The sequence below is a fragment of the Canis lupus genome, chromosome 24, assembly GCF_048164855.1.
Source record: "Canis lupus baileyi chromosome 24, mCanLup2.hap1, whole genome shotgun sequence".
Taxonomy (NCBI): Eukaryota; Metazoa; Chordata; class Mammalia; order Carnivora; family Canidae; genus Canis; species Canis lupus.
Window position 1 is genome coordinate 51842539 of NC_132861.1, and position 25961 is coordinate 51868499.

Consider the following 25961-nt stretch of genomic DNA (forward strand, 5'->3'; position numbering starts at 1 on the left):
GCTGGTACCCACTACACAAGGGGTAAAGGCATCGACAAAACTATCCTAGTTTCCACATCACGTGGCTTTTAACCTAGAAAGCCCGGGAGATGATTACAATCGATCAAGGGATTTCAAAGCGAATATTAAAAAAGTAGTCATCCCATATCCCAGCAATTACTAATAAGAATGCTCCATGCTGAAGAAACATCCTAACGCAAGGATCCCAGTATCTCCAAATTGATGTCAAAAATTCACTGAATTGTCTTCGAAATCTCACCTAGTCTTGCTTTTCTTAAAACGGGAAGAAATAATTCTTAGAATCACCTGAAAATATGAACCGATGGGAATAGCCATGAAAATTAAAAAAAAAAAAAAAAAGAAAGAAAAAGAAAAAGAAAAAGGAGACCAATGAAGAGGACTTGCTAGTTTGGATTGACCGTAAAAATGAAGATAGGAAGAAATACGAAGAACAGGGAGCACCGCCTTGGTCGTCGATGGGGCGGCGCAGAAACGATACAGAAAGCGCCGAGGCACACCTGAGGGCACCGGGATGTCATCGGCCAGGTGAGGGTGGGCTGCTCAGTGGATGATGCCCAGCCCCTGGGTTGCACATCTGCTAAGGAAGCAGTGAGGCCTCTTCTTCCTGTGACCCCAGGCACTGAGTTTCCGAGGGATGTGGCGTCGGGGGCCTGCCTGCGGGTCCTGCAGCCCCTGGCTCCCTTCCCGTGGACTCGAGGGACGCTGCAGGCAGATCCGCTCACCGTGGCCCGCGAGCGACTCCTCCGTCCAAGATTGCGGCTGACATTTCCCCCACGGGGCGGGGGTGGGGAGGGGGTGTCCCTGCGGGCGCGGTGAGAATCTGAACCACATCTGCCCGCCCCGGACACCGCTACGACGGCTCCACTCTACCCTTCGCTTTCCTTAAGGAGAATTCTTGACGACTTTCCCTGCGGCCATCACGGTGGGAAACCAGAGCATTCACATAGAAACCCCGATTTCTGGCTTCTCTTGGAAAACTGGAAGATCTGGGGCAAGCTGGCTGGACGCCGCTGCGAGCCCCCGTCGGGCAGGGCACCCTGCGGCACCTGCCAGCGCCCCCGCCCCCGAGCCGGCTGCCGCGGCTCCCCTCCCGCCTCCCTCCTTCCTGTCCTCCCTGTGGCCGCTGCCCGGCTCTGTAAGGAGCCTCCCGTCCTCTCCTGTTCCACCTCCAGCCGTGGTCTGCCCCTGCCTCCCCCCCACCGCCCCCTGACTTCCGTCCCCACGCATCCGGGTCTGGCTGTCCTGCAGGTGCCAGGGACCCACCTGTCGCTGGTTTCTGGGCACACGTGTTCACTCCCGCCTCTTCTGCACTTGGCAGCGGGGGCCCCGCCTCCCGTTCTCGCCGTCCGCCTGAGCGCGGACACCCGCCTCACATCTTCCACCGTCGTGCCCGTCTGACCACCCCGGTCCTCCCTGTCCATCTGCGGACCCCACTCAGGCTCCCCGCCAACGACAGACCTCCACGGCCATGGGGTTCACACCCCTGTTCCTCTCGGGAAATGGCGCATGGTTCACCCCCCCGTCCAGGACAGGAACCCAGCATCCGCTCCACTCGTCTCTCTCCCCCTGCCCACCCGCTACATGAGCACAGAGTCCTTCCCATGCACATCCTAAATGTCCCCAGAAGCAGGTCTCCTGGGTCCACACTGTGGGCTTCCAGCACTGCCCCCCGTCCAGGCTCCATCACCCCGACCCTGGGTCACGGCCACTGCCTCAGCTGGCCTCCATCCAGTCTTTCCTGCCTTCACCTGGTCCCGCGTCCGCCCGCAGAGAAAGGCGTGTGAAACCCCGTCCCAGCCCCGTCCATCAAGCGCCCGTGGCGTGAACCCCAGGCCTCTTGTTCCCACCCCTCATGAGCTGCGGCCTCCAGCTCATTACGGGCCCCAGGCTGTCCCGTCCACGGGCAGGATGGGCCCGGACACAGCCTCCTCCTGAAGGTTTCCCACGAGCCCCCAGCACTGCCACTAGATGCCCCCCCAGAAACGGAGACTCCCGGGGTGTCTTCCAGGCACCTGCCTTCATTTGCGTTCGGGTGGAGAGGGCAAAGCACTCTTTCGGAAAGAGACGGAGATGAGGAGGTGGTTTCTGTTGGGCTGGCGAGGCTGGGGACCTCAAGACGGCCGACCCCAGGCCAGCAACCTCCCAATAAGGCCGCCTTGCCGCCCTACCCTAACTTAGCGCACAAAAACCTATAACCCTTGCCCTAACTGGAATGCCGCCCTGCCCCTATCTTCCCCGCCAAGAACTGTTCAGACCCCCCTGCCGGCTACCCCGGCGCGACTTCCCCAGCCAGTTTCCCTGCTCTCTCCCTCCCCTGCGGGCCGCGGAACCTCACCCGAGAGTGCGACCCATTAAAAGCCTGTTTCGACCGTTTGCCTGGCCTCTCCATTCCATTTTACTACCGATCGGATTAAACCTGACAGTTTCAGATGCGCTGGAGTGGAGGTGCCTGTGGACCGGCCCGGGGCCTCCCGCCCAAGCCCAGGGTGTCCGAGCTCACGGAGACGCAGGGCAGGGTGTCACCTGGGGCTCACTGTGTGGTCACGAGGGCCTGCTATGCGCAGTCCTTGCGTCAAGGCGACTGGGATAAGTCGGGAGAGAAAGCTGTCTACACCTTCCGCCCTGGCGAAGAGCAAGTTCTAGTGGAGGCGGAGAAGACCGGCCACAGAGACTAGCCACCCCAGAGAGGTAACTGTTAGCATGCAGGGAGGAGGGGGGGGCAAGGAGCCGTCGGGCCGGGCGGCTGGGGCGCTGGGGGCCGGGCAATCAGGGGAAGGCGAGCCTGGGGCAGAGTCTTGAAGGAGGTGGTGTTAGCCCCCAGGGGGCTGCCTGGGCCCGGGGGCTGCGTCTGGACCCCATGGAGGGCAGCGTGGGAAGTGCACGGAGCAAGAATCTAAGCGTCAGCATCTAAACAAGAGTCCTCCGGGAGGTGACTTGGGGCCGGTCAGAGACAGCGTCTGGGAAACCCGCTCAGGCCCCAAAGTACGAGCTGCAGTCGAGGGAGGAGCCGCAGGGCAGGGAAAGCAGACGGAACCGAGAACATGCCCCCGTCCCTTTCCACGTTCCTCCCTGAATTCTCAGACCCGCCACGTCCCACCCGGCCCAACGTGCAGGGGTGGGGGCTCCGCCCAGCTGCGAGGTTGGGGTGGAGCGTGGGTTCTGCCCAGGAGTCCAGCCTGGCACTGGAGTTCGGGCTTCGTTATGGGTTAGGGCTGGAGCGGCCCGATGCACCTGCCCAGGGGCGCCAGTCCCACCCTGACCGGGAAACCGGCCCACTAAAGGGTAGACACCGCCCCTGGCCCTTCGTCCACCGGGCCCCGCAGAGCGTGTGAGGGACGCAATCTCCGTGTTTTCTTTGAATCCCTTTGCACTTCTTGCAGCTCCCCAAACTTCCCGGTTTTAAGGCAAATGTGTGGTCATTTCTGGCCTCATCAAAGACAAGGTAAGAGGTTTGAAGGAGGTGGAGGCAGAGAAGGGGAGAGTGATGGGGGGGCGAGGGGCAGTCGGGGAGGTGGGCAGGGCAGGGACGTCCTCCCCAGGCTGGCCCGTCGGCACCCTGATGGGGGCAAGGGCAGCGGCGAGGTGGCACTCTGCAGGGAGCACCCACTGCGGCCCTGCTCTCCCACCAGCCGGGAGCCCCCGCTCTGGATGGCAGCAGACTGGGAGCTGGCTGGGTCGACGCCAGCCGGAAAAAGTGGCCCCTTCCGAAACCTTCCTCCATGCCCAGGTTCAGCAGACCGCAGGGTCCTTGGGAGGACAAGGGGCAAGGGGGCCAGGCTGGCGGGCAGCGGGGCAGAGGGGCAGAGAGCGGGGTCCAGGCGGCGCTGGGTGGTCTCCGGACCCTGGGGCCCTGTGGCGGGGAGGCCACAGCATCTCACGGGGGTGCACGGGGCGGGCAGCGGGAGGCGGGGCTGTGCCCCTCACTGGAGGCTTCGGAGCTCAGGGGGAGAGGGGGCCGCTGGAGATCCGGGGAGGGTGGGGGAAGCGCGGGGGAGGAAGTCCCCCCACGCCCACTCGGGGCCGGGGCCAGGGCCGGGCGGCTCCGTCTGGGCCTCACGCCTGCCGCCTCCCTGAAGGAGCGGGTCCAGGCTTCCTAGACGCCCCCTCGGCAACAGGAAGGATGCCAGCGCCCTACCTGGGACGGCTGCAGGCCCACTGGCCTCCCTTCTCTCCGACACCCTGAGGGGCCACCCCGGAGCAACTGCCGGCTTAAAGGAGGCGCCAGGGAGAAGGGCTGCTGGCTCTCGTCCCCGTCAGGCCCACGTGTGGGGGCCCCAGGGCCCAATTACCTGCCACGGAGCTGTGACTGCCCCACGCCACCAATTAGCACAGAACCTCAGGCCCGCGGGCCCCTGGGCGCCGCCACCAGCAGCCTCTCCGTGACCAGCCCCGCGCCTGCCCACGGTCCACCCCCCGTCCGCTCAGCCCCGTCCACACGGCATGGACCCCTCGGACCCGCTACGCCTCCCTGCAGGGCTGGGGGCACAACCCCTGCCGGGGACGCGGGACTTTTCAGGCGCGGCCACCATGGCCTGGTCCGGGGGTGCACTCAGGGTGCCGCGCTACCCCAGAGCTCGTGAACGTGGTTATTCACGCGGGGACACGGAAATCCGAGTTTCTGGTATAAGATAAGAACTTTTCCCACAAATATCATCAACCTAAACTCTAACAAAGGTCCCTCTGGGAACCGTCTCTCAAGCTGGCGGAGGACATGGAGCAGCCTCGAGGCCTCACTTGTTGGGGGGCGGGGGCCACGCTGGAGGGCCACAGAGGTTGGGGGGATGCAGTGGGGTCGGGGCCACGTTGGAGGGGCACTGAGGTCGGGGACGCAGTGGGGTCAGGGCCACGTTGGAGGGCCACGGAGGTCGGGGGGCGCAGTGGGGTCGGGGCCACGCTGGGGCACACGTGTGACATTTTCACGGCTCATCTCCCTCACGCTCGTACAACCGGGCGCCAGGCGTGTGCTCAGGCCCTTTCTGGCCACCCGGCGACCCTCCTTGGGGAGCAAGTGCCTCCCACACTTATTTGTTCAGGTTCCCTGGATTTCTCTCATCGTCTGTAGGAATTCTCGGCCTCGTGTCTTTAGACATATTTTGTCCTTTACACGTAGCGCGAGTCCGCTCTCTCACTGTGTCTTCCCTCTTCATCCGCTCACTCATTTCTCGTGCTGCACAGGAGCAACAGCTCCCTGGGCCCCCGCCGGTCTGGGTGTCCGTCCCTCCCCAGCCCAGCCCGCGGGACGCAGGCCAAGGGGACCCCTTCCTCCCTCCTGGGACAAGTATTAACTAGGCCAAGCCTCTAAACCGCATGCGGTTAATCTCATCCATTGGCCCTGATGGACGCACAGGAACCCAGATTCAGAAAACCAGCTCGCGGTACCGCCTGGGAAGCAGTTCACGGCTTCGGGTGGACGCGGGACCTCCGCTGGCCCGTCACACCGTCGGGAAGACGCTTTCCTTCCCCTCCATCGACAGTCTCCTTGGCTCATTTGCTCCTTTGGGGGGGGGCACTAATTTTTAACATCCCGTTTAAGAGATGTCTGCTTTCTCTGAAGTCATAAAGACGCCTGCCGCGTCTTGTTTCCAAGCCCGTCTGGATCCCCTTGTTGCAAAACACGCATTCCCCTCTCCTCAGGCTTATCGCTGCTTCTCTCCACCTGTCGCTGATTTTAGCATGAGCTTTTCCATCTCGGGAAGGGACGCGAGGTCGGGCCTCTGAGCGGGTCTGATTGCTGGTGGCCAAGGCCAGCCTAGTGCGGAGCCGGGGACCTTCTCAACCACCAGGCGGCACGGCTGCATTCCCTGCCAGCTCCGGGTGTCCTCGTAGGACCTGGGTCCCGTCCTCCCCGTCAACCCGCAGAAAGTCGGGCACAAAGTCTTCCAGCGTCGTTACAGTTTCTTGCCGAACCTCTGGTCTCAGCCCCGCTCCCAGGACCACCAGTCAGGACAGGAAAAGTCGGGGGAGAACCGCATCTTCCCCAGCACCTCCGCTCATGATCCCTCAGCAAAGGGGGGGGGGTCTCCCCGGTGGAGACCCTCCCTGGGCCTCCCTCATGCTGGGTGTGAGTGCACACCCATGGAAGTGTGCAAGCCAGCCCCAGGCCCTGTGCGCTCCCCACTGCCTCTTCCAGCCCCCCATCAAGCCACCACTCGGAGTACAAAATGCGCGCCCGTTTGATGAGCCTGCTCTTTGGCCGCCGTTGGACACCACGGGCTGGCCGCTGCGACGTGTCCCTGGTGTGAAGAAATGTCACTGTGTGGCCCAAATGGGTACAGCATCGTCTTCCCAGTCCTTTCATACCACCCCGAGCATTTTCCTCTACCTTCGGGTATGCCGGGCGTCTTCTCCTCTCGGGACCGTCCGTAGGCACCCGGAGGCATGGGCGGGTGTGAGCGGCTCACCCCACGACCACCTGCAGTCAGTTCTGCCTCCGAGGGCGCGACAGGAATGTGTGGATGCTCAGCCCACCCCTGTGCTGCTGCGGCCCCATGGCCACTCCCTTGATGGTCTCCTCCCCCCGCTGAGCCCCTCCAGTGAGCGCACCAGGATACCCGTTGGGTGACTCCAATCACCCTGCGGCCCTGAATGGTTCTCGAGAGGGCCACCGACATGTCCTACTTTAATGGGCCCCAGGCCTCCTCAGAGCTTTCTGTAGGGCTGCGCCCCCCACCGCCAGCCCTTTATTAGCCAATCCCCCCGTTACCCATCTCCCGGCCGCACAGTGAGCGAGTGAACGCCCCAACTTGGGGGCTTTGTCGTCCGATCCTTCCATCACTGCCCAGAACACAGCATATGACCCTGACTTCTGAGCTGCTTGGTTCTCACCTTCCTCAACCAGGGCTTTTCCACCAGTTGGTCAAAGGGTGGCTGAGCTTTGCAACCGGTGGCAGTCTGGCCACCCTGAACTACACCTAAGTGGCTTACGGCTGGTCAATAAAGAGCCGCTCACAGGACACCGGCGAGCGACAGTAGGATCTGGGAGTCATCAGCTGGCTGTCGGCCGCTCCGGTCCTGAATGCGAGTCCCTCCTCATGCTCCCCAGGCCTCCTGCTCCGGAATGCACCATTCCTGTTTAACCACGGAGCTCTTCCAGGCACAGCTCTCCTGATCACTGCTTCTCTGACACCACCCAAGACATTCTGGATATTTCGAGTTTCAAGACACTTTAGGTCTCTGCCTTTGCTTGCATTAATGCCGCTAACAACCTAACAACCCGGCAACTGTCTGACAGAGGGCATGCACCGCTCGGTGGCCCCAGAAGCATCCAGAATTCCAGTGTGTGCCGCTAGGCGGCACTCGTGGGCTTTAGCTGTGAGCTCCAGGTTGGGAGCCTGTGAAAACCGCAGATCCTTCCAGAATTGTGTGTGAGTGAATCACCAGGGCCAAGAGCAACCATAGAGCTCCTGCTTTTTGCAGTTCAGACGCAGCAGCCTGCTGTTGTCCAGACCCCCCTCCAGACATGGTCTCCTTTGGGTGGGGATAGAAGTCAGCAACGCTCCCGGGTGTGGGATGTGCTGCTTCCCAAGTCCAGTTCAGTCATGCATGAGCTTGTTCCTTCGTCCCAGGGTCAGGCTGTGGCTGCAGCTTATCCTCAGTCACCCATGGGACATCACGGGTGGCTTCCGACCGTGTTATTCCTAAGAATCTGGCCATTTGCGTGGGCCCTGCGGTCTGTGCTGGATTTGTCGACAGGTACCAGCCCTGTCCCTAGGCAGTCCCAGCTGGCTCTTCGAGTTTCTGACATCCATCCTCATGGTATCAACTCAGTGTTTTTTTTTACACTCAGACCTGCACCAAGTCCGCATCCTTTCTACCAAATTATGACAGTAAGTTGGCGGATTCGGAGAACTCTGGCTGTTTGCAAATTGGGATCCTTTCACATGAAGGCAGCCTATGGCCGACTCCTTCCTGAGACTGAGATCGAGAAAAAAGCATTTGCCAGACATACCCCAGAGTACACATCTCTTTCAGCTTGCAGCATTTTTCACACCGTTGAAGTCACAATAGGAACTGCTGGTGCCACTGGTGGTACCCCTTTATTCAAGCCTGGATGGCTTGTGCATTAAGCTCCCCGGTCTCAGAGTCCCCCCAATTTTTTCTCTACCCTCTGGCCATTTCACCCACAAGTGTGTATAGCTGTGGATCTCCAACCAATGGCTGAGCCAGAAGACCCTGACCCTTTGTCATCCCTCATACTAAAGACTGAAAAATATCCATAAGACTAAATACTGCAACACATTTCTTTTTTTTTTTTTTCAAATTTTTTTTCTTTTATTTATTCATGATAGGCACACAGTGAGAGAGAGAGAGAGAGGCAGAGACATAGGCAGAGGGAGAAGCAGGCTCCATGCACCGGGAGCCCAACGTGGGATTCGATCCCGGGTCTCCAGGATCACACCCTGGGCCAAAGGCAGGTGCTAACCGCTGTGCCACCCAGGGATCCCCTGCAACACATTTCTGAAAGGAAATAACAAAGACCTAAAGTTAATGGAGAGATATGCCAAGTTCATAGATTAAATTTTCCAATATTATTGAGATGTTAATTCTCCCCAGAATTGTTTTATATATTCAATAATGCACTCAAACTAAAAATGCCATTAGGATTTCAAAATTGAAAATTTTACTCTAAAATTTTTACAGAAAAGGAAAAGTCCTACAAAAGCCAAAAACATTTTTTATAAATTTATTTTTTATTGGTGTTCAATTTGCCAACATACAGAATAACACCCAGTGCTCATCCCGTCAAGTGCCCCCCTCAGTGCCCGTCACCCAGTCACCCCCACCCCCCACCCTCCTCCCCTTCCACCACCCCTAGCTCGTTTCTCAGAGTTAGGAGTCTCTCATGTTCTGTCTCCCTTTCTGATATTTCCCACTCATTTTTTCTCCTTTCCCCTTTATTCCCTTTCACTATTTTTTATATTCCCCAGATGAATGAGACCATATAATGCAAAACCATTTTTGAAAAAGAAAACAACATTGGAAAATGTCTACTACCTGATTTTAAGATCTGCTATAAAGTTACAGTAGTCAAATCAATGTGAGATTGGCATAAAGATAGACTAATAGTCCAATGGAACAAAATATACTATAACCTAAAAATTGACCATGTATAAAATGATAAGTTGATCTTTGAGAAAAGTACCAAGGTAGGGAAAGTAGTTTTCAACAAATGATCCTGAAACAATGGAAATAAGAAGGAAGTCTCTTAAGGTGAATATATGTGTACTGGGGGGGGGGGAGGAAGCTTTTAATATCTTATGAAATATAATGTCTTCTGTAGATTTTTCTTATTACAATATTTTAAGGCAATCTTATTGAGCTTTAATTTATTAAAATACACCCATTTTAAATGTACAGTTTTATGAACTTTGTTGAATGTATATAGTTGTGCAACATTACCACAATCAAGATCAAACATCCCATCGTTCCATAGAATTCCTTTAAGTCCATTTGCAGCAAATGACCTCACCCACTGTCTTCGGAAACTATTGATCAGTTTTTGGCCACCATAGATTAGATTTGCCTTTTCTAGAATGTGATGTGACCGGAACCAGGCAGGATGGCTTCTGTTGATTACCGTAACATTTTTGAGATTCATCCATGTTGTTGTATATATAAGTAATTTGTTCCTTTTCATTGCTGAAGAGTATCTCATCTTATGGATACACCATACTTTTTTATTGATTTGCCTGTTAATTGGCACTTCAGTTGTTTCTGTTTTGACCATTATGAACAATGAAGTTATAAATTTGTGTATAAAAATAAATAAATAAATTTGTGTAAATGTCTCTGTGTATACAGAGGTTTTTATTTCTCCTGGATAAATACTTAAGGAGTGCAATTACTGGGTTATATAGAAAATGTATTTTGAGCTGTATAAGACACGGACAAATAATCTTCATACTGGCTGTACTATTTTACATTCTCAGTGTTACAATGGATTGTAACAACATATGGGTTGCCAATGAGCACATGAAAAGATGTTCAACATCATCAGTAACTAGAGAAGTTAAAACCAATAAAATATCTCACAGTCACTAGGATGAGTAATATTTAAAAAAATGGCATTACTCCATCTGGGTGAGGAATGCAGAGCAATGTTAGAGGGTTTTGTTGCTCTGAATCCTAATTCCTCTGATACTGATAATGTTGAATATCTTTTCGTGTGCTTATTGGCAACCCATATGTGTCAAGAACTGAAGGACCTGAGATTTTATAAGCTTGTAAGTTCATGGTTAGGTCTGCCGTGGCTTCATAGAGGCTGAAGACATGAGGCTCCTAGATCAGAGACATAGGATTTCGTTACTCTTGACATAGTCAGCAGAATGATTTTCCTACTTGCATCAATTTCCCCTTGTCCACTCCCCAGTACCACAGGGACGATGTTGAGTGGCCCAGGTTGCATACAGAATGAGTTAACACCTCAACCAAGAAACTACTAAGACCCCAGTCTTTCATAAGGGGTTGGGGGGGTACACTTGCCTAGGCCGAACAGCATGCAAACCTGCCTTTATCATTATAAAATTTCTCTTTTTATTTATTGAGTCTCTTCTTACTTTAAAGTACATTCACCTGATACTAGTTTAACTACACAAGATTTCTTTTGTTTAACTTTATGTAATGTACATTTCCCCCTCACTCCTGCTTTCGTCTTTTCTGCATCCTTATATTTATGGAAGGTCACTTGTAAGGAGCTTATAGGGTTTTTATTTAGCCAACATAATTATCTTAGTCTTTTATTTATTTATTTATTTATTTTTAAAGATTTTATTCATTTATTCACGAGAGACACACAGAGAGAGATAGAGGCAGAGACACAGGCAGAAGGAGAAGCAGGCTCCATGCAGGGAGCTCGACACGGGACTCGTTGCAGGATCAGGCCCTGGGCTGAAGGCAGGCGCTAAACCCCTGGGCCACCCAGGGATCCCCACAAATGACTTTTAAGTTTTTCATTTTCCTGCTATTTGTTGCTGGTATATAGGAAAACATTTAATTTTGTATAAGTTATATCCTATGGCCTACCTAAGTTTATTCATTAGATTGAATAGTTTTGGATTGTAGATTCCTGATTATTTTATACATAGAAACTCATGTTATTTGTGAATAAACATTTTAATGATTTTTTGTTCATTCTCTGTGTCTTTTATTTCTTTTTATTGTCTTCCTGACCTTGCTCAAACCTCCAGCACAGTGTTAAATGAAAGTGGTGAGAGCAGATACCCTTACCTCATTTCTGATGTCAGAAAAAACATTTTGTTTTTTGCCATCATGTATGATATTAGCTATAAGTTTGAAGATGCCCTTCTCAACTCAAGTGAATATTCCTACTTCTGAGATAATAACTTTGAATGGGTGTTGATTTTTTTTGTCAAAGATATATTTTTTCGGCATTTATTGAGAAGATCATATTTTTTTTCTCTTTTTTCTGTTAATATAGTGAATTACAATGATGAAACTTTTAAATGTTCTCCCAATCTTGAATTCATGGAATAAACCTCACTTGATCGTAATTTGATTCTCTTTTTGTATATATGCATATTTTGGCTAATATTTTTAGAAACTTCTGTGAGTATGTTAATGCAGGATTAGTCTGCAATCTTTTTATCTTTTGATGTCTTCTTTATGTTTTGATAGCAATTTCTCTGAAACCATATGGACCTAGAATTTTCTTTGTAGGAAGATTTTGTTTACAAATTCTATTTATTTAATTGAAATATGGCTATTGAGATTTTCTATTGTGCCTTGTGTCAGATTTGATAAGATGAATCTTTAAAGTATGTAGACTTTTCATCACCATTGTCAAATTTGTTGGCATAATATTCTTACAATTACCAAATCTTCAAGAATAGCTGTCACACAGCAAAACAGATGGATAGAAAAACATATTTATATATAGAGAAAGATATATATTTCTTATACTTTTTAAAATTGCCTTAATAAAAAAATAACAATTTTTAGCACATCTAGAAGTCCTGCTGCAAACAAGCAATATCATTGGTGATTATAGGCTCAGAGGCTAGAAAGTTCATATTACATTAGAAAGGCAAATTATAGCTTGAGGCCTTCATCTGTAATTGGAATAACTGCGAGGTCCTTGGAGGAGAATATCCTAGGTGGAGAGAACTTGGTGTTGGCTTGAAGAAGACTGTCCCATGAGGAAAAGAAATAGAGAGAGAGAGAAAGAGATTATATCTTGAAAAGGCTGGATTATATTTTGAAATGGTAGCTAAGACATTGAAGAATGGATTTGTGGAAGAACGGGTACAGCAGTTGACCAGCTGGTCTCAGGGGTTCCTGGGCTCAGGGTCGCTCTCACTCTTTCCAGACCCTGATTTCCTCTGTCTATGACCTTCTCTGGCTAGAGAGTCTTTGTCTACACAGCAGAGAACAGCTGCCACCAGTTTCCATGCTCCACATTTCCTATTTCACCCCTTTGGGCAGTTGTGAGTTGCTCTTCTGGTCCTTCTAAAGCTGTTTTAAAAATCCTGGGGGGGAGACCTCTAATTGCCCCATCCTCTATTTGGTGCCTTCTTCCAACAAAACAAGAGTGACCAAGATTCTGAATATGTAAGAAAGTGGCAGCATTCATTCAAAGCACATATTCATGGGAATATGGGGTAGGCATGCTGAGCGGAGGAATATGGGTGTCACAAAGTACCCAGAGTAGTTTCCTTGGAAAATATTTTCTGCTTACTCTAAATGTTAGGTTCCTGGGACTTAGAAGAAGAGAGAATCCTAGTGGAACAGTTCCCTTTCTTTTTCTTTTCTTTTCTTTTTTTTTTTTAACAGTTTCCTTTCTAAGCAACGTGGTACTAATACTAACCGTGTAGGTTACATTAGGTTTGGCTAATGTCTTTGAGTTTGGAAGCTAGTGGTAGGATGAAAATTGTTTTGGCAGTTCAACCTGTGTCGGGCTGAGAATTTCACATCCTTTCAGTCAAGGATGTTTGGAGAAAGCTTCTACTTTACTTGGCCTACATTCCCCTTTCTTTCTGCAAAGGGGAAAATGCCAATTAAATGCTCGTCAGCCTTTGCAGTGGATATTTATTGGAGGAGAAAGATACTGGCCCCATATGCCCGAGCTCAGGAAACCACTAAGCAAAGGAGACAGGCATTTTGCAATTCTTGGACAAGCACAGAGAAACCGAGTGAACAGTACTTTCAAAACATTCTGTCTTTTCAAAGCAAGGTTATTGATTCAGAAATTAGAACATATGTTTTAAAAACAAAGGCAACTTTCTGTCCTTTGTTTTGAATATTTACTCCATTTACACTTAATATAATTAAAGGCACGTTCTGTTCTAAATGTCCCACATTAGTACCATGTTTTCTATCTACGGTTTTGGTTCTTCGCTTCTGTTTCTCTCTTCTTCTCTTCTTTTGGGTAAATTGTGTATTTTTTAGTGTTTCATTTTGTAGTCCATATGGATACTTTAGCTCTACTTCTTTGGTTAGTGTGGTAGTCAGAATAGCAGTGGTGATGTCCACATGATGTCCCCCTACTGTGTCCATATCCTAACTCCTAAGCTATGTAAATATTATTTTACATTGCAAAGGGACTTTGCAGATCTGATTAAGATAAGGATCTCTCTCTTTTTAAAAGATTTTATTTATGTATTCATGAGACACACACACACACAGAGGCAGAGACACAGGCAGAGGGAGAAGCAGGCTCCCTACAGGGAGCCCCACATGGGACTGGATCCCAGGACCCTGGGATCGCGACCTGAGCCAAAGGCAGACTGAGCCCCCCAGGCATCCCGATAAGGACCTCTTTAGATAGGGAGATTGTCCTGGATTATCTGTCCAATGTAATCACAAGGATGGAAGGGGAAGAAGAGTGCTGATTACAGTGTCACCCCCAGGAGCCACGAGCCATGAGCCATGAACGCCAGTAGCCTCCAGAAGCAGGAAAAGGCAGAGCCTTGATTCTTTCCTGGAGCCTCCGGAGGGAGCACAGCATTTGTGCAGCTGATTTTATCTCCATCAGACCCATTTTGGATGTCTGGCTTCTAGAATTATAAGATAATAGTTCTGTGTTGCTTCAAGCCACTAAGGATGTGTTCATTTGTTACAGCAGCAACAGGAAAGTAATACGGTTAGTTTCAGGGATTATTCTAGAAATTGAAACATGCATCTTTAATATAGCATATCTACCTCCAATTAATATTACACTATTACATAAGCAGTAGGAGTGTTCCATCTGTCCGATTCCATCTGACTCCTCTCCTGAACTTCTGGCTCTTGTTATTTTTTCCAAAACTTGTTTTTTTATTTCTCATATGCTCAGCCGTACTCTCTTGGCATCCTTTACTCCTTCCCTGAAGATGCAGGGCTCTATCTCTTATCATTTTCTTTCTACCAAGAGATATACATATATATCTAATACATTATATATATATATTAGATTTTATTTAGATTCAAGTTAGTTAACATATGGTGTATTATTAGTTTCAGGGGTAGAAATTAGTAATTCATCAGTTGCATGTAACACCCAGTGCTCATTACACCAAGTGCCCTCCTAACAGGGATGTCTGATGGCCCCCTTTCAGGGAAGAGGGATGCGGAGGGGATGTCAGAGCGACCTTCCTGCTTCTGCCATTAAAAAAAAAAATTCCTTCAGCTTAGGATATTTATTTTAGGATTTTATTTATTATGATTTTATTTATTTATTTGAGATAAAGAGAGATAGAATGAGCAGGGGGGAGAAGCAGACTCCAGGCTGAGCAGAGAGCCCAACACTGACACGCCTCCATCTCAAGACCCTGGGATCATGACCCAAGTCCAAGGCAGACATGTAACCAATTGAGTCACCCAGGTGGCCCTCAGTGTAGGATATTTAATATGCTGAGGTGCTGTGGCAGGGGGGGCAGAGTGCTGTGAACCCCAGCGGGCCCATTCTGGGAATGTCAGCAATGACTTGGAGGGGTTTCTCTCAGTTTCCCTGCTCCATCGTCAGCCTCTCCGAGATGGAACACAAAAGAGTCTGCAGTTCTCAGTGTAGCTGCACACAACACACTTCTGTAGCTGAGAGCCGTGGGCGCCTCTGATGGGTTTCTTTAGCCACCCCGCACCGCCTCACACGTGTACATCCCTTTGCAGGACTAACGTCTCTCAACTCGTTCTCTGCCCACCCCCACCCCCTGGTGTCCTATCCCCTGCAGAAGGTGAAGACCCATGACTACAGGTTTCCTGGTGGCTGCAATGCCACTCATGGCTAGGACTCCTCTAGGTTCCATCTCCCAATACCAGAAAGATGACATGACTAAAAGTTCATGGAAAGCTGGCCTGTGTTTTCCTCCCCTTTCCCCTGCCCGCACAATGGATTCCTTTTCCTTACAGAGTTTTGTCAAAGATGGAAACAGCTATGGATTTTTTGTGTGTGTGGAATTTTTTTATCCTATGAAATCCTTGGCACTTTCTAAGGCTTTGTTCAGTTAGGTTTTGTTTTGTCCTCAAGCTCACCGAGGAGTGTTTTCAATTACCTTTTTACCTTGAGATAACTGTCGGTTTGCATGCAGCTGTAAGAAATAAGAAGTCATACAGAAAGCTTTATAGTTCTAAGTTTTCCACTTAGGCTCACGATCCATTTGTGTTAATTTTTATACAAGGTGGGAAATTTAGGTTGAGCTGTTTTTGCTGATTTGTTTGGTTTTGGCTCTGGATGTCCAATGGCCATGGTACCAATTGTTGAAAGGCTATCTTCATGCCATTGAATTGCTTTCATACCTGTGTCAATAATCAGCCGGTCATGTTAGCATGGGTATATTTTTGGGGTTTTGGAGTATTGGCATTATTTTCTCTTTAAATGTTTGATAAAAATGATCAGTAAAAGTATTTAAGCCTGGGCTTTTTTTTGTGGCAAAATTTAAAGTTACTAATTTAATTACTTCATAGTCTACATTTATTTTTTCTTGAGTCCAGTTGGTAATTTGTGACTTTCTGGGAAATTGTCCATTCTATTGAAGTCTTCAAATTTGTTACAATCAAGTTGTTTACAGTATTTTCTTATAATAATGTTGATTTCTGAAGGGTGCATACTAATCAATCCTATTTCACTTTTACTTTTTATGAACTATGTATCCCTTCCATCCTGTTTCTTAGTCTAGCTAAAGGTCTTACAATTTTGTCAATCTTTTCAAAGAGCCAACTTTTGATTGAATTGATTTTCTCTGGGGATGCTTGGGTGGTTCAATGGTTGAGTGCCTGCTTTTGGCCCAGGGCATGATCCCTGAGTCCTGGGATCGAGTCCCACATCCGGCTCCCTGCAAGAAGCCTGCTTCTCCTTCTGCCTATGTCTCTGCCTCTCTCTCTTTTTCTCTAAGTCTCTCATGAGTAAATAAATAAATCTTTAAAAAAAAAGAATTGGGGCAGCCCAGGTGGCTCAGTGGTTTAGCACCGCCTTTGGGCCGGGGCCTGATCCTAGAGACCTGGGACTGAGTCCCACATCAGGCATCTCCCTCTGCCTGTGGCTATGCCCCTCTCTCTCTGTGTCTCTCATGAATAAAAATTTTTAAAAAATAATTGATTTTCTCTGTCATTGTTCTCTTGTATAATGCATCAATTTCCACTCTAATCTTTATTATTTCCTTCCTTCTCTTGGTCTTTGGTTAAATTTGCTTTCTTTTTTCTCCCCCAGGTTTTTAAGGTAGAAATTTAGGGCATTTTGTTTGAGATCTTTCTTCTTTTATAATATAGGTCTTTAAAGCTATACATTTACCTATAAGCACTGCTTTAGCTGCATGTAATAAATTTTGATACAATGTGTTTTAATTTTCATTGAGTTCAAAAATACTTTCTCATTTATCTTGCAATAATTTTTTAAAGTAATTTCCACCCCAAGTGTAGAGGCCAATGCAGGACTTGAATTTGCAGCCCTGAGACCAAGACCTGAGCTGAGATCAAGAGGCAGATGCCTAACTGACTCACCCATGTTCCCCTATCTTGCAATAAATTCTGTTTTGAAACATGGGCTATTTAAAACTATGCTGTTCACTTCCAAATATTTGTGAATTTCCGAATTTTTATTCTATTATTTATTTTTAATTTGCTTCCATTGTTTTCAGAGAACGTATTTTGTATGATTTCAATTCTTCTACATTTACTGAGACTTGTTTTATGGCTTAAAAAATGGTCTATCCTGAAGAATGTTCCATGTAAGCTTGAACAGAATATGTACTCTGTTGTTGGGTGGAGTATTTTATAGATGTTTGTTAGATCAAGTTGGTTGATAATGTTGTTCAAGTCTTTTCTATCTTTGCTAATTTTTTGTCTAGTTTTTTTTTTCACTCAACAAATATTTACTTTACTGATTACATCTAATGTGCCAAGCATTGTGGGCAGCACAGAACATTCACTTTTGTGAGATGACATATATTATTATTAAAATTTGCAACTTAAAATAAGTCCATTTTTAATATATATATTTTTATTTAAGTTCGATTTGCCAACATATAGTATAATACCCAGTGCTCATCCCATCGAGTGCCTCCCTCAGTGTCTGTCACCCAGTCACCCAATCCCCCTGCCCGCTTCCCCTTCTACTACCCCTTGTTCATTTCCCAGAGTTAGGAGTCTCTCATGTTTTGTCTCCCTCTCTAATTTTTCCCACTCAGTTCCCCTCCTTTCCCCTATAATCCCTTTCACTATTTCTTATATTCCTCATATGAGTGAAACCATATAATGATTGTCCTTCTCTGATTGACTTACTTCATTCAGCATAATACCCTCCAGTTCCATCCACATCGAAGCAAATGGTGAGTATTCATTTCTAATGGCTGAGTAATATTCCATTGTATATCACATCTTCTCTTGTCTAGTTTTTAAAAATCAATTATTGAGGGTCTCCCACTATTGTTGTTGAGCTGTTTACATCTCCTACAATTCTATCATTCTTTTTTCATTTGTTTGAGGCTCAGTTCTTAGGTACATATATATTTATAGCTGCTGTATCTTCCTTCCTATTAAATTAACCCATCTATTAGTATAAAATCTTCTTATCTGCAGTAAAACTCTCATTTTAAAGTCTTTTTTTGTTTGTTTGCTATTAGTGTAGCCAATACAATTCTCTTGTGATTTCTGTTTGTATATTTCTTCTTTTTCCACTTTAAAAAAATCCATTTATGTCTTTGAATGTAAAGTATGCCTTGTGTAGATAGTACATTCATTAGATTCTGATTTTTAAAAAAATCCATTCTGTTCATTTTGCTTTTTGGAGTGTTTAATCTATTTACATTTAATGTAATTATCAATATTGTAGAATTTATGCATGCCATTGGGCTGCTGGCTTTCTATAAGTCTTTTGCCCTTTTTGCTCCTTTATTTCTGCATTATTTCTTTCTTTTATGTTTATATTTTTTTTCCTAATGTCCCCTTTTAGTTCCTTCTCTTTACTATTTTTGGAGTAATTTTCCTAGTGGTTCCCCTGGTGATTTAGATTAACATTTCAAGTTAAAATAACCTAGTTTGGTTAAGTACTGATTTAATTTCAATAATATATAGAACCTTTATTCCAATATAATTCCCTCCCTCCTCTCCTCTGTACTATTATTGTCATACAAATTACATTTTTCTGTGTTATAAGCCAATTAATAGAGTTTTATAATTACTGTTTCATGCAGTTATATTTTAAATTAGGATTTAAAAAAGTTACCAAATATACATTTATATTGTCTTTTATATTTACTTGTGTAATTACCTTTACCAGTGCTCTTTATTTCTTCATGATTTGAATTACCATCTAGTACCCTTTCTTTCCGGTCAGACACTTTCTAGTATTTCTTGTAGGAGCTAGTGAAAAATTAAAAAAAAATCTGAAGATGTCTTAATTTATTCTTCATTTTTGAAGGATATTCAAAATATCCTTATAGTTTGCTATATATTGATTTTTTTCTTGGTCAACAGCCAATTTTCTTCCAGCAGATTGATGATATCATCACACTAATTTCTGACTTCCCTGTTTTCTAATGTCAATGTCAGTCATTAATTTGATTGAGGATTCATTTTATGTGATGGATTATTTTTAATCCTGCTGCTTTCTCTTTTGGTCTGACTTTTGACAGTTTGGTTATGATGCGTTTAGGTGTAGATATCTTTGGATTTCTGTTTTGGAATTCATTGAGCTTCCAAAATATACAGATTAATGGTTTTTTTTTAATCATTTGGGGAAATTTTCCACCACTATTTCTTCATAACTTTTTTTTAGCTCTATTCTCTCCCTTTTCTCCTTCTGGGATTCTACTATGCATATGATGATATGCTTGATAATGTCTCACAGATATCTGAAGCTCTGTCATTCTTAGTGATTCTTTTTCTGTTCCCCAGAATGAATAACGTCTATTGACCTGTCTTCAAGTTCACTGATTTTTTTTCTGCTGGTTGAATCTTCTACAGTTGGGCTCCTCTAGTGAAGTTTCATGATAATTCTTGTACTTTTCATCTCATAATTTTTATATGGAGGTATAGATACAGATATAGATATGGATACACACATACACACACCAACAACTTCTTTTCTATTTCTTTATTGATATTTTCTATTTGAGAAGACACAGTTGTCCTACTTTCCCCAAATTCTTTAAACATGATTTCCTTCTGTTCTTTGAACATTTTTATAAAAACTGATTTCATGTTTGCCTAGTAAACATGGCCACCATCTAGGCCCCCTTAAGGACAGTTCCAATTGACTGCCTTATTTCTGAATGTGGCCATATTTTCTTCTTTCTCTGGATATTTCATAATTTTTAATTGATAAATTGATATTTTGGAAAATATAACAATGCAACTCTGGAAAAAGATAAACCCCAGGGTTCATTGTAGTTGCTTTTGTTGCTGTTTGTTTGTTTAATGTCTTTTCTGGTTTAATTATGTAGTCTGTAGTCCTTACATTGTGTGGATACCAAAGTCTTTGGTATTTTTTAAATTATGTTTTTATTTTTAAGCCTGTGATCCTAAGAGTTACTTGCTCAGACTTACATTAATAGTCAGTCAATGATTTCTCAGATTTTCTTAAATGACTTCAGTGGTAAATCTACCACCCTTTGCTAAGATCTGTGTGTGTTGAGGTTCTACTTCAAAGTTCAGACAATTTACACATCTGTCTTAGCCTTCACTTCCTGCTTGGGCAGAGCCTCAAGATCACTGACAGGTGAGTGACTAGGCCCCTTTGATAGTTCCTGGGCATGCACACAGCCATATGATGAATGCAAATTTATAGATCTCCAGTGATAGGTATAAGCTTTTCAAACCCCTTTTTGGACCTCTAATTCTCCAGATCTTCCTTTAAAATGTTGATTGAGCTCCTCTTTATCCCAATAATGCTGATATTGCAGCATTGGGCAACTTCAATGTTAATCACCTGCTGAGTGACTCTTAGATAATTCTCTAGGGGTAGACTGGGGCTCTGGGTCAGACCAAACAGCTACTGCATGAATGTGGCTTTTCCAAGAGACTACAGATCAGGAGAAGCAGAGACTGTGCTGTAGGGATTGAGGAACTGTAACATCAGTCTTCCCCTTCTAGTGTCTGCAAGGATGCTTTTCAAGGCTACCAATCCATGGAGGTACCAAGGGAGAGATGGGAGAAGCCCAGGTCAAAATGACATAGGCTTTGCTGTCCTTAACCAAATTCTAGTCATTTTTATTTAATAAAATTGTTGCTATATTACGTTTATCAGTACTTGGTTATGTGATCACACCCATTGCAAGAGAAGATGAAATTACTGTCTTTATTTTGAGTGATCATGTGAACAGTTAATAATAAGGATTCTATTATAATGTAATAAAGGGAACTGAATGTTGAAAGGCATTATCAATCTATTTCACAGAAAATACTTTGGCCTCCCTCTTTTGTTCATGAATAAAGTTTTTTCCAGATGTTTCCCCATTATGTGCTGTTGGTCACTACTGGGCCAGTTGCTAGGAAAGCTAGTATCTGGTACTTATAGTCTCAGGCTGATAACAGAGAAAATGGTCATTCATCTAAGCAAAAAGCACAAGAGACCATTACTTTTTTTTTGAGACCATTACTTTTATAATAAACTTTAACATATGGCTGGAAAAAATGCCTATTCATTGTTCTTTTTCAAAGTATTCTTTGTTATTTTTGTACCTACTTATGCTTGCTTTCTGAATTTATATTAGCAAGTAAAATCCCAGTTTATCTAGGCCTCATCTCCTAGATAAAGGATATAGATGGGATTTGGCCAAATTAGCTTTTGGATAGTTCTATGTTCTTCCACTCTAGTCCCATGAGGTATTGAATTATTTAGTGTTTTGATAGTTTCAACAGGTGAGGAGACTTTTTGTGAAGATGAGTTGCTCAGCAGAACAAGTGGATTATGAAACTTAACTTTGTAGGTGTTGGTGGTTTGGCAAAGTGACTACCTTAGAAGATGTGGCTTGCCAAGCTGGGTCACTAGAGGCTAGGGTCAAAAGCCCACAATCATTATGATACACAGTTTGATCAGATATGCTCCTTGGGAGCTTGTTGGGAACCATACCAGGCTCATTAGGATCCTGAGTCATCAGGCTGACCTCTCCAGGGGGTTAAATCCCTATTCTCCCAGCCTCAGAATCTACATTCTCTGTGGGCCTTTTCCTTGGTCAAACTCTATTCCTGTTTAATTAGCTCATTAGATACTCTTTAATGAATCAGCTGAGTTCGTTCAAAGGCAGAGCCCAGGGGAGTATGTAACTTCACGGTAAGAGAAAAATAAATTCTAATATTATTAGTATACAGTCCAAGGTAATGGCTAAGTCACTTCTGATAGGGTTAAGATAGAGGGCAAATGGAAAAGGGAAGCTTTTGTGTAGAATTGATTCTGGATATGTGTTCAGAAGACCTGGGTTGGAGTCCAGTTCAGTCACTAGCAGTACGCTCCCTAGAAGGGCATTACATATTTGTAGGAACTATTAATATTTGACTCACAATATTGTTAGAATGTATTTAAATAAGCACACAAGTGCATTTTAGCTGCATAGCATAGTATAAGAAGAGGTCGATTAACATTACTTTTTTTTTTTTACTATTTGACTATAGTATCTGAACACATGAATATTGATATATCATTGAATATATTTAATATAAATATAAGTATATAAATATTCAATAAAAATGTATAAATATTTATATATTCAAAATTTGCAATTTATACTTTATAAGATAATTTATATTTATATACTAATAATATAATTTATAATTTGAATATATATAATATTTAAATAAATTTTATGTATTCAAATGATATGCCAGTATTCATGTGTTCAGAAATTTAAAAATCTCTTTTCTGTCCTTTGAATCTTTTTGAACCCTTTCTTTTCTGAATACAGTTAATTAACTTGAAAATTAATGAAAATTCATAATAAAAATACAAATACTTGGCTGACATAGGGTGTCATTTATTACATTGTTATACAAATTAAAGCTCTATTGGATTGAAAAGGAGGAGGAGTTAAGATGGCAGAGGAGAAGGGGCATCCTACACTTGCCTCATCTCTTGAACATAGCTAGATAAATATCAAGTTATGCTAAACACCCAAGAAATAAATCTGAGGACTGAGAGAACAAAACTGAAAGTCCACAAGTAGAAAAAAAATGATTACCCTGTGGAAGCTTCTTTTAACAAGCAAACCAAACACACCCAGGATCTAGCTTCCGACCTCACTCCCCCAACTCTGGACAAAATGACAAGATGGAGGAATTCACCCCAAAAGAAAGAACAAGAAGTAGAAGTAATGGGTAGGGATTTAATCAATACAGATAAGTAAGGTATCTGAACTAAAATTTAAACAACAATCATAAGGATAACCACTGGGCTTGAAAAAAAAAAGTGTAGAAGACACAACAGAATTCCTTACTGCAGAGATAAAAGAATTAAAATCTAGTCAGACCAAAATTAGAAATTCTATAACTAAGATACAAAACTGAATGGACATCATGACAATGAGGATGGACAAAGCAGAGGAACAACTTAGTGATGTAGAAGATAGCATTATGGAAAATAATGAAGCTGAAAAGAAGAGGAAAAGAAAGGTATTGGATCACAAATGTAGACTTAGGGGACTCAATGACTCCTTAAATCATAATAATATTTGTATCATACGAGTCCCAGAAGATGAAGAGAGATTAAAAAGGGCAGAAAGTTTATTAAAGCAAATTATAGCTGAAAACTTCCTTAATCTGGGGAAGGACACAAACATCAAAATCCAAGAAGCAGAAGATTTGCATTCAATTCAACAAAAGTCAGCCGTTGCCAAGACATACCATAGTCAAAATCACAAAATACACTGACAAGGAAAGAATCCTGAAAGCAGCAAGGAAAGAAAATGTCCCTAACCTACAAGGGAAGATAGATCAAGTTTGAAGCATATCTGTCCACAGAAACTTGGCAGGCCAGAAGCGAATGTAAGGTATATTCAATGTACTGGATGGGAAAAATATGCAGCTAAGAATACTTTATCCATCAAGACTGTCATTCAGAATAGAAGGAGAGATGAAGAATTTCCCAGACAAACACAAACTAAAAGAGTTCATGACCACTAAACCAGCCATGCAAGAAATATTAAACGGGGCTCTTTGAGTGGGAAGAAAAGACCAAAAGCAACAAAGACTATAAAGTTTCAGAAAACATCACCAGAAACACCAACTTATGGGTAACACAATGGGCTAGAGTCATATCTTTCAATAATCGCTCTGAATGTAAATAGACTAAATGCTCCAATCAAAAGTATATTATGCTGAGTGAAATAAGTCAATCGGAGAAGGACAAACATTATATGTTCTCATTCATTTTGGGGAATATAAATAATAGTGAAAGGGAATAGAAGGGAAGGGAGAAGAAATGGGTAGGAAATATCAGAAAGGGAGACAGAACACAAAGACTCCTAACTCTGGGAAACGAACTAGGGGTGGTGGAAGGGGAGGAGGGCAGGGGGTGGGAGTGACTCGGTGGCGGGCACTGAGGGGGGCACTTGATGGGATGAGCACTGGGTGTAATTCTGTATGTTGGCAAATTAAACACCAATAAAAAATAAATTTATTATTAAAAAAGTCATAGGGCATCAGAATGGATAAAAAGCAAGACCTACCTATATGCTTCCTACAAGAGGCTCATTTTAGATCTAAAGACACCTGCAGATTGAAAGTCAGGGGATGAAGAACCATCTATCATGCTAACAGAAAAAGAAAGCCAGAATAGTCATACTTATATCAGACAAACTAGATTTTAAAACAAACACTGGTGATGCCTGGGTGGCTCAGCAGTTGAGCATCTGCCTTCTGCTCAGGGTATGATCCTGGGGTCCTGGGATTGAGCCCTAGCCTGCTTCTGCCTATGTCTCTGCCTCTCTCTCTCTCTCCTGAATAAATAAATAAAATATTAAAAGTAAATAAAACAAAGACTGTAACAAGATATGAAGAAGGGTATTATAACATAATTAAGGAGTCTATCCATCAAGAAGATCTAACAGTTGAAAATATATTCCCCCCCGGGACACCTGGGTGGCTCACTCAGTTAAGCACCTGCCTCTGGCTCAGGTTGTGATCTCAGAGTCCTCAGATCTAGCCCCACATTGCACTCCCTGCTCAGCAGGGAGCCTACTTCTCCTTCTCCCTCTGGTCCTCCATCCCGCTTGTTGTCTCTGTCTGTCTCAAATAAATAAAATCTTTTTTTTAAAGAAAATATATTCCCCCAACTTGTGAGCACCCAAATATATAAATCAATCAATAATACACATAAAGAAATTCATTGATAATAATAGTAGAGGACTTTAACACCCTACTTATAGCAATGGGCAGATGATCTAAGCAGAAAATCAGTAAGGAAACAATGGATTTAAATAACACACTGGACCAGATAGACTTAACAGATATATTCAGAACATTTCATCCTAAAGCAGCAGAATACATTCTTTTTTGATAATAAATGTAATATTCTTCAGAATAGATAATATCTTGGTTCACAAATCAGGCCTCAACAAGTACAAAAAGATCAAGATCATACCATGCATATTTTTCAGACCACAACGTTATGACACTTGAAGTCAACCACAAGAAAAGATTTGGAAAGACCACAATAACATGGTGGTAAAAGAACATCCTATTGAAGAATGAAATGGGTTAACCAGGAAATTAAAGAAGAAATTCAAAAGTACATGAAAGCAAATGGAAAATGAAAACATGACAATCCAAAACCTCTGGGATGCAGCAAAAGCAGTCTTTTTTTTTTTAAGTCTATTTTTTAAAAAAATTTTGGTATATTTTTTTATTGGAGTTCGATTTGCCAACATATACATATAACCCCCAGTGCTCATCCCATCAAGTGCCCCCCTCAGTGCCCATCACCTTGTCACCCCCACCTCCCGCCCACCTCCCCTTCCACCACCCCTTGTGCCTCCCAGAGTTAGGAGTCTTTCATGTTCTGTCTCCCTTTCTGATATTTCCCACTCATTTTTTCTCCTTTCCCCTTTATTCCCTTTCACTATTTTTTATATTCCCCAAATGAATGAGACCATATAATGTTTGTTCTTCTCTGATTGACTTAATTCACTCAGCATAATACCCTCCAGTTCCATCCACATCAAAGCCAATGGTGGGTACTGGTCGTTTCTAATGGCTGAGTAATACTCCTGCCGCCCGGTGGACCCGAGCTGAGCAGATCAGCGGCCCCGCCCCAGAGGCATACAATTACATTCTTTAAGCTATATTACAAAACTATAGTCATCAAGGCAGTATGGTACTGGTACAAAACAAACACATAGCTCAGTGAACAGAATAAAAAACCCAGAAATAGAACCACACCTATATGGTCAACTCATCTTTAGCAAAGTAGGAAAGAATATCCAATGGAAAAAAAAAGACAGTCTTTTCGACAAATGGTGCTGGGAAAACTGGACAGCAACATGCAAAAGTATGAAACAGGACCACTTTCTTCTACCACACAC

General features: G+C 44.6%; 1 long non-coding RNA gene across 1 annotated transcript in view; it reads right to left on the reverse strand.

Annotated features, from left to right (window-relative positions):
* Positions 1–8314: 8314 nt before the first annotated feature.
* The window catches only part of LOC140616316 (uncharacterized), a 51258-nt gene continuing 33611 nt past the window's right edge, over positions 8315–25961 (reverse strand). Inside the window, exon 6 of the long non-coding RNA XR_012016862.1 lies at positions 8315–8478. This is a non-coding gene — a long non-coding RNA (uncharacterized lncRNA). The remainder of the gene's footprint in view (positions 8479–25961) is intronic.